The sequence below is a fragment of the Penaeus monodon genome, unplaced genomic scaffold (assembly GCF_015228065.2).
Source record: "Penaeus monodon isolate SGIC_2016 unplaced genomic scaffold, NSTDA_Pmon_1 PmonScaffold_1374, whole genome shotgun sequence".
NCBI lineage: Eukaryota > Metazoa > Arthropoda > Malacostraca > Decapoda > Penaeidae > Penaeus > Penaeus monodon.
The window spans coordinates 29,487-38,271 of NW_023642755.1; the positions used below are offsets into that span (position 1 = coordinate 29,487).

Genomic DNA, 8,785 nt, shown 5'->3' on the forward strand with positions numbered 1-8,785 from the left:
TTTATGTTCTTAACATATTCTTTTAACCTATTACTTTGCTGCTCACATGTGGATGATAATCTGGTCATTAAGTCTACTTGAGTGGCAGTTGCAGGGGAATCCCCTTGGCAACTGCCAGGGGGATTCCCCATCCCAGGAAACAGTGCCACAGGAGAAACCAATGGTAAAAAAAAAAAAAAAAAAAAAAAAGGCCAATTAACTAGTGTTGATAAATTCTGGTCACTGATTACTACAACATCTATAAAACCTCAATACCAACAACTCGCAATGCCGCAAACAGCCTAAGTGGGTCGGTGACTCTACACTATTAAGGGAACAAAAGTGAGTTCAGGAGCTTTTTGATATCTGCAAGCAGACACAATACCCATGATAACCATTTTCATTTTCTTTAGGCTAACAAAAATCTATGGAATTAAAAACACATTTCAGAAATGAACACTTTGAACAGTTTCCTACAAAGCATTATCAATAACACTTCAATGTCGAGGCCTGGAGAAAATTAATCAACCTAAGGCAAACCAAACTAACACCCCGCAGTTCCATAGTCCTCTTTCACAAGCAGAGTCATGGGCTGGAGCATCCAGATTTAGCTCACTTCCCACAAATATTCAGAATCGCCTTAGTCATCTTAAATGCACGGAATTTGCCATTGTGATTGGATGTTCTGATACCAACCCTTCAGAACTGTGCTAACGATTACAGAGTGGGAACTAAATAATGCACTGATCAAAGGAAAATGTCCACCTCGGGTGAGGGGAATTATGTATAGTGTCCTCTGCCTTATAGCTCAGGTACCTGTAATCCCCTTTTTGCACCTGTACAGGTTAAGTTTGGTACAAGGTATTCTGCCTGCTCTTGGGGCACAGTCTAATCAACCCTATACTGAAATCAAATAAATACTGCCCAATTTCACTAACCTCATGTATGCAGTTCTAGAAAGGATCATTTTGAACAGACTCAGGTACTGTCACAAGGTAAATTATATCACAGACTGTATGGATTTCTATCAGGATGTAGCACACAATATTGCTTTGCAGAGTACTTTTCAAGCTCTAATCCAGGGAAGCACACTGTTTTTCTGACCTTAAGTCAGCTTTTGACCATGGAAACAGAGAAGTTATCCTAGAACAATTAGTAAGCTTTGGCATCTGGGTAAGTTATTGAGCTGGAGTTAGAATGTATCTTTTGAACAGATTTGTAGTGTCTTGTTCAGTAGAGTGAGAAATTCCACTTCACAACCTTTTGAACTTGGGATGCCACAGGAGAAAAAATTTTTTTTACTAATGCCATGAATATCAGTGGTGTTTTTATGATAGAAATTATGATTACTTCAATTATAAACATTAGTAACAGCAAAATATGATAACATAAAAATATTCATAAATCAAGGAAAAGGATAAACAGGCAAGACAGGCAGTACTCATAATTGGCTCAAAAAAAAAAAAAAAAAAATCATGGCAGTCCATACATACCCTATGGCATGTGCGTACATGCCCCCGGCAGATGGTCCCGCCATGCCATGGCATGTGCGTACATGCCACCTGTTGGCAATGTGTTAAGTGTTTCACAGCATAGTCCTGTCACCGGGGTCCTCAGCCAGATTTTTTCATGACGGCATATTTACTTCACCCAACCCTCAGCCTGATTTATTCATGTTGTCATGGTCACAACACCCAGATCTGAGTGATTAAATTATCATACTCCTTTAAATTTGTTTTATATAATTCTGCACTAACCTGTACATGCATGTTTTACTACTGAGAATTCGGACAGTTCTTGGTACTCATTCCTTGACAAGTACTGACAAGAAATGCCTCATTCACTGTATTGCATCAGTTATGGGTTACTTTTAAAGCATATAGTGGCCCTCTAGAAGAAATACACATGAGTAACCACCAATGTTGATATCTGAGCCCATCTTTATAGTTACTTCTACTCATAGTACAATAATAAGTAGGGACTAAACAGTATTTTATACCAAGAGCTTTTATAAACTGCAGTAAATTGCTGAGGGTCTTCTATCCAGGCTAGGTTGTTAGGTTAGGGTGTATTGGATAGTGAGTCCAGTTGGTTTCAGCCCTGGTTAGAAGTTAAGTCAGGCTTATGTGTATTCCCTTAGATCAGGGTTCCCAACCTTTTGTTTCTCTCTTCCCTTTGGGCATTCTTCTAGATCCCTGTGTACCCGTAAAAATAGAATAAAATAAAAGATGAATTTATATTTTGATATTTTATTATTATGAAATCTGTGTATGTAGACTCCATAGAATCTTAATGGCGATTAAAAAAAAAAAAAAAAAGTCAGGTAATTTATAAAATATTTTGATTGATCACATACACACAGAAAGTTTCATAATAATGTAAAACAAATGGTAATCATCCTACTCCTAATATAACTTAAATAAAAGCTTTGCTCAGTAAATAAGAGAGAGAAAGAAAATACATTCTGCAGTGTGAGTTCAGATTTCAACATCATGTCTGTACAGTAGTGTTTATTCTCTCAGACCTAATGTATCCCTAGTGTACAGGTTGGGAACCCCTGCCCTATACTTTATGAAGGATGGGTGGCTGATTTTGTTTTTGTAGTGTTTTTATGTAAGTTTGTTCTACTCAGTCTATTTGACTTTTACTCTGCACTTTCCCTGCAATACTTCATGCCCTCCCCTACTTTTAGGACCATCATAGCAAGATTGTTGGTTTATTTGATATTGCACCATTCAAAATTGCTATTTATCTACAGTTCACCTATAATTCTCACAGAATATTCTACTTTACTGTGTTGGTCTTCAAGGAATTACCAAAACCAATACGAGGTAATCAACAAAAATATATTACGGAATGTACTGCTCAAGACAAAGCGCCCAGTGCACCTCACAGGATAAGTCCAGCATCCCCACACTGATCAGTTGATCTGCCCAGTAAACTTACAGAAATTATTTTAGCAGATGTAGATCATAATTTCATGGGCAATCATGTCACTCTCTTAGAAATGCAGTGTATTTTCTTTTAATGTATTTCTGAATTGTAATTTGTAGCAGATTATGCTAAAATGTTTATTGACAAATATATGTTCGTAATTATATACATATATATATTTATATATATATATATATATATAATATATATATATATTATATATATATATATATATATATGAATATAACTGTAGGTCAAATTATCTATATATTTATTAACTTATATTTTTATTTATATTCTCCCACCCCTTTTCCTTCTCTGTCCCCCCCACAAGAAGGATAATGTTTTAGTAATTTCAAAACCCCTTTCAGGCTTTTTGAGGAAGGTTTTATGGTCTACTCTCTGTCCAGTTGTTGGTCACCACAGTTGTTGCTGCAACTGTGCATACACACCTGTTCTGAAGATCCCATCCATGCCAATCCAGGGCTTCTCATCATGTGTCTTCCTTGGCTCTTGGAGTGCTGTAGCACTCCATGTGAAAAGGTACCTTTTTTTTTTATAATAAGTTTTAGTTTGCACAGGACAAACTTGGGTGGTTGGTGGGATTTCAGAATTATCTAATAATCTTTGAATAATATGAGGTTAAATGATAAATAAGAATACTTCTTTTTATCCCCAATGTGTGTTTAAATAAAGTTTTGATATTTCGACATCATGTACCTTTTAACTTCTTGCTTCTTGGAGCATTTACTATCATTGAGTCCATAACCGTGGGAGTCGCTGTGAGCATGTATGAAGCCGAATCGGTAGTAAAAGTATTTGTCCTGACTCTGGCCATCACTTTTGGACTCACTGCATACACCTTCCAACAAAGAGGGATTTCACCAAAATGGGTGCTGGGTAAGCTTAGATACCATTTTCAAAAACTTTCTTTCACTGCCCACAATGCAGTTGCTTTCAGTGTATGAGATGTGAGAATCTTTGGAATGTCATTTCTAGTTCTGGTTGCAAAGAAACTTGATATATATATTATATATATGTATATATATTATATATATATATATATAATATATATATATATTTTATAAAATATATAATATATATTATATATATATCTATATAATATATTATAATATATAAAATCTGATATATATATATATATGTTATATATATATATATTTTTTATATTATATATATATATTATATATTATATATATTTATATATATTTATTTATATATATATATATTTTATTATATATATATATTATTATATATATGTAATATTATATATATATTATAATATATAAATATATTATTATTATATTATTATATATTTTTATATATATTATATATATATATATATATATATATAGATATATATTTATTATAATATTAATAATTTTTTTTATTATATATATATATTTATTTATATATATATATTATATTAAGATTATTATTTATTATAAAATTTTATAATATTATTTATATATATATATATATATTATATATTTATTATATATATATTTTATTTATATATAAAATATATGTAATATATATATATTATTTATATAAAATATATATATATATATGTATTATATATATTTTATTTAATATATATATATAAAATATATATATATATATATATATATATAATCTTTTTTTTTTTTTTTTTTTTTTTTTTCTTTCTTTTTTTCTCTTTTTACAAATTAATTGAACTAAATTTGGGAAATTTGTTTAATTGATATTCAATCCATGAAAAAGAAAATCATTTAAAATTTACAAAAAGAAATGGACCCCTAACCTGTAGTCTTAAATATTGTTTTATTTTTAGTTTTCTTCAGGTTAATAATGACACTTCTGTCAACAGGTTGATGATCACTCTGTTTATCTGATTGGGGTAGGGTTTTATGAACATGTTTTGGGGGCACAGGCCTGGAACTAGCTTTGTCTGGCTTTGGGGCTCTGATCTTCTGTCTCTTTTATTGTATACGACACTCAGGGAAGATGATCAGTATTTTTTGGAGAAATTTTTGAAAGGTAGAAGATTATTAGCGTAATGGAAATCAGAGGAAATGGTGACATGCATGATTTTGTTCACCTTAATTAAGGGGACAAACAGTGACAAAATTACTTTACAATATATGTCTTGCTTACTGATTTCTCTCTTTTTTTTAATCATAATTTGAAAGTTTAGTGTCCATATTTAATCACCCCACATACCCATTCCAAGGTTCCTTCCATCCAAAGATCTGATAACATGCCTGTATTTGACAGATGATGATGGAAAAATTGTCTCCAGAAGAATACATTCTTGCAACTATCAACCTGTACCTAGACATCCTTAATCTTTTTCCTTGAGCTGCGGGCCATATTTGGGGACCGCAAAGGTTAATTTGTGAGGATCAAGATATGTGCAGGAAAGATTTTGGGCAGTAGAGTCTTATAATTGTATTAATAATGTTGGTTTTATATTTTTGAAGTACATATTTTTTAAAGGGGCTTTTTTATATGTAGAACAATTACACAAAAAGTGCACTCTTTATACTAATTATGCTACAGGCAAGGTTTCATGTTTATAATGTGGTTATTATCTATACAGGCACTGGAACAGTTTTAACATTACTTCATTTGGGAGTAGATAAGTGTATAAATGCATCAACTGAACAGACTGGTTGAGGTGCTAACATTTGACCCATACCAAGGTTGTGGTAGCTATTTTTTTAAAAAGATTTTTTTCATTAGATATTATTCCCGTTCTGTGGGTTTTAAATTTATGTTTTGTGCACACAATACTGCAAGTTTGTTTTTCTAGAGTTATTCTTCAAATTTATGGAATATATACTATATCTCAGTGTCCTATATTCAGATGTGATGTCATCTATAGAGTTATTGGCGGTATTAGTATAATGAATCATAGTCTATAACAGTTTTTGTGATATAATTGAGGTTCTGTTTTTTGATAGATGATTATATCTTTTCAAACATGTGAGTAATTTTCATTAATTGAATTGTATAGCAAACTGAAATATATTTTGTTGATTATTAAAAATATTTTATAAGTCTGAATATTTTCCTTTGGATTAATACCTTAATACTATGTCACACACTCACCCCCCATACACACAAACCCTTTATGCATCTATACATACCAGTATACTAACAAGTGCATACATCTTCATTTTCATCTTTATCTTCATCGTTATCTTTATTTTATATTTTTTGTGTGTGTGAGTGCGCGCGTGCAATCATACATACTGTGTGTAGGGCTCGGACACTGCTGAGAAGGACAAGGTACAGTCCATCAGGAATCTTGCGGGTGAGTTGAAGGCCATTTCTTGGTAAAAGACCTTTGCCCTGCTACCAAGCCTTGGAGAAAGCTGATGAACTGTAACCCTCCTTGCAGATGAAATGCAGTTCTGCTCAGTGGATGGACAGATCATCTCAGATCCCTGTTGGGTTCATGAAAGTTGGGCTGAGTATTTTGTACTAGTTGTACTAGTTAGACCCTCCAACATTTAGCTGGATGCAATTGATATCACAATACCTTTGCTAGCCCCCACCATCAGTGAGGAAACCCCCTACCCTAACAAGGTTAGGTAGAATTTCCAAGTGAAGAGTGGGAAAACCGCAGGCATTTGTGAATTTTTGTACTGCTAAAAGGCCCGGGGGAAAATATGGAAGGGCTTCCTGCAGTCGTGACGCCTCTGGCATCTGGCTCCATTTTTTTGACCTGTTGAGGGGGGGGATTCCTTCGGAAAGGGGGGGGGGGATCCTGGGACTTAGCAACTCCATGGATTACTTGCTCAGTATACCCGGCCCAAGGGTTGCCCCCCATTCTTTTGAAAAAACCGTGCCCCCTACTAAGGCACCAGAGAACCCAAAAATTGGATTTCTCCTAGCAAGTCCAGAATAGACCAATCCCAGCACTTTTAGTAATTTAGGGTGCCCTAATGATCGCTTTTGGGGTGCTTGCAGTCCATCAAACCCCAAGAAGGGGTTTTTATTCGGGCACAGAATCGCTATGGGAGATTTTGAGACTTTGGGGGAATTCCGACCAGAGCCCTTGGGCCCCAAGGGGCCCTGGGGCCAAAAAACCAGATATAGGATTTTTAGGGCCTGTTGGGGAAACCCGTTAGTCAATTCATGCTTTCAGTGAGGACTCGGTCACGTTTTGCCTATCATGGTATGTAGTTAAAAAACTCTGGCATCAGCCCAAGAAGCGTAGGGGGATTGATTGACACGGGAAACCATGAACTCAATAAAACAAAAGATTTGGAGAGTGGGTTCCTATGCAGAAGACCAAAAACTAGGTGTTTCAAGGCCCATTTTGCCGTTTTGTTTGGGGAAGCAAAACCCCGGATTTTTTATCTAGTCCCTTTGAGTCTATTTGATGCCTTGTAAAAGTCTTTTCACTGGATCATGGGTAATTTGGCACGACCGGGGCCCAAAACCCCCCGGGCTACCCGTGAGACTGGCCCTGGGACCTGTTACTTGCACAATCCGATCCCAACTAACTATAGGGGCCTAAACTTTTTTTCTTTGTGGATGACCCTACCCCCCAGGTTTTTTGTCTGCGAGAAACCGGGTGGAGGGGGCCCTGGGGCGACTAGGAGATTATGGCTTTGGGAAAAACGAGTAGGATGGGTGAGGGCCGCTGGAGACTTTCCCTGAGGGCTCTTGTTGCGGAAACAAGAGGGATGTGTCCATGCTCCCCGTTGGCGTTTGCTCTTGATGATGTGATATAATATAATATATTTATATATATATTATAATATATATATTTATTAATTTTATAATTATATATAATATATATAATTATATATATCATTGTTACACCAAAGCCTTTAAAGATTTTAAAAGGTTGTAGCTTAAAAAAAAAAAATTGTCTATTGGTTGTTTTATTTTACCAACCACAACTGTTACAAAAAGCCTAGGGCTTTTGTCATTTATAAAAGTACCATTTACATCAAAATTGTTGCCTGAGTTTGGGGCCCAGAAGTGTCGAAAATAAATTCCCGGGAAGTACTATAAAAATACATTAAAACATATACCAAAAATTAATAAATTGACATGTATTGTGTTATTATTGTATAATATATATATATTAAAATTTTATAAAATATATTATTTATTATATATATATAATATTACATACATATACAACAAAATTTTATATAAGCATTTTAAATTTTGTAATTTGATATTATTTCTAAAATATATAAGAATATAATTTTTAACATATAGAATTTAAAAATATTATTATATATATAAATATATATTTTATATATTTATTATAATAGAGAGAAGGGGAGAGAGGAGAAGAGAGATAGATAGATAGTAGATATAATATATAAAGATATATTACAAATATATATAGATTAAAATAATATTTTAATATATATTATTATATATATATATTTTTTGGGTGTATTATAATACTGGTATTATATGTCTGTGTGTGGTGTGTTTTTGTGTGGGGTGTGTGTGTGGTGTGGTGTGGTTGGTGTGTTTACTACATGTTTGGAAATTATATTAATAAATTATAATTATAATAAAATATAATATATAATATTATATATAAAATATGAAATATATAATAAAATACTGTAATGAAACCCAACACACACACCCCACACCACCACACCCACACACCCCAAAACAACCCACACAATTATATATAGTATATATATTTAATTATATATATATATAAATATATATAACACACAGTAAGTTTTAAAAACCACACACACCCCCACAAAACCCCAACATTTTTAAACATATAAAACAAATAATAAAAATTAACAATTAAAACAATATATTCTATAAAATTTACATATACATTACATAAATTTATATAAATTTATATATATAT

General features: G+C 33.0%; 1 pseudogene; it reads left to right on the forward strand.

Moving 5' to 3' along the window:
• The first annotated feature begins 920 nt into the window (after window positions 1-920).
• LOC119569260 lies at window positions 921-5,305 on the forward strand (annotated as a pseudogene).
• Window positions 5,306-8,785: the final 3,480 nt, after the last annotated feature.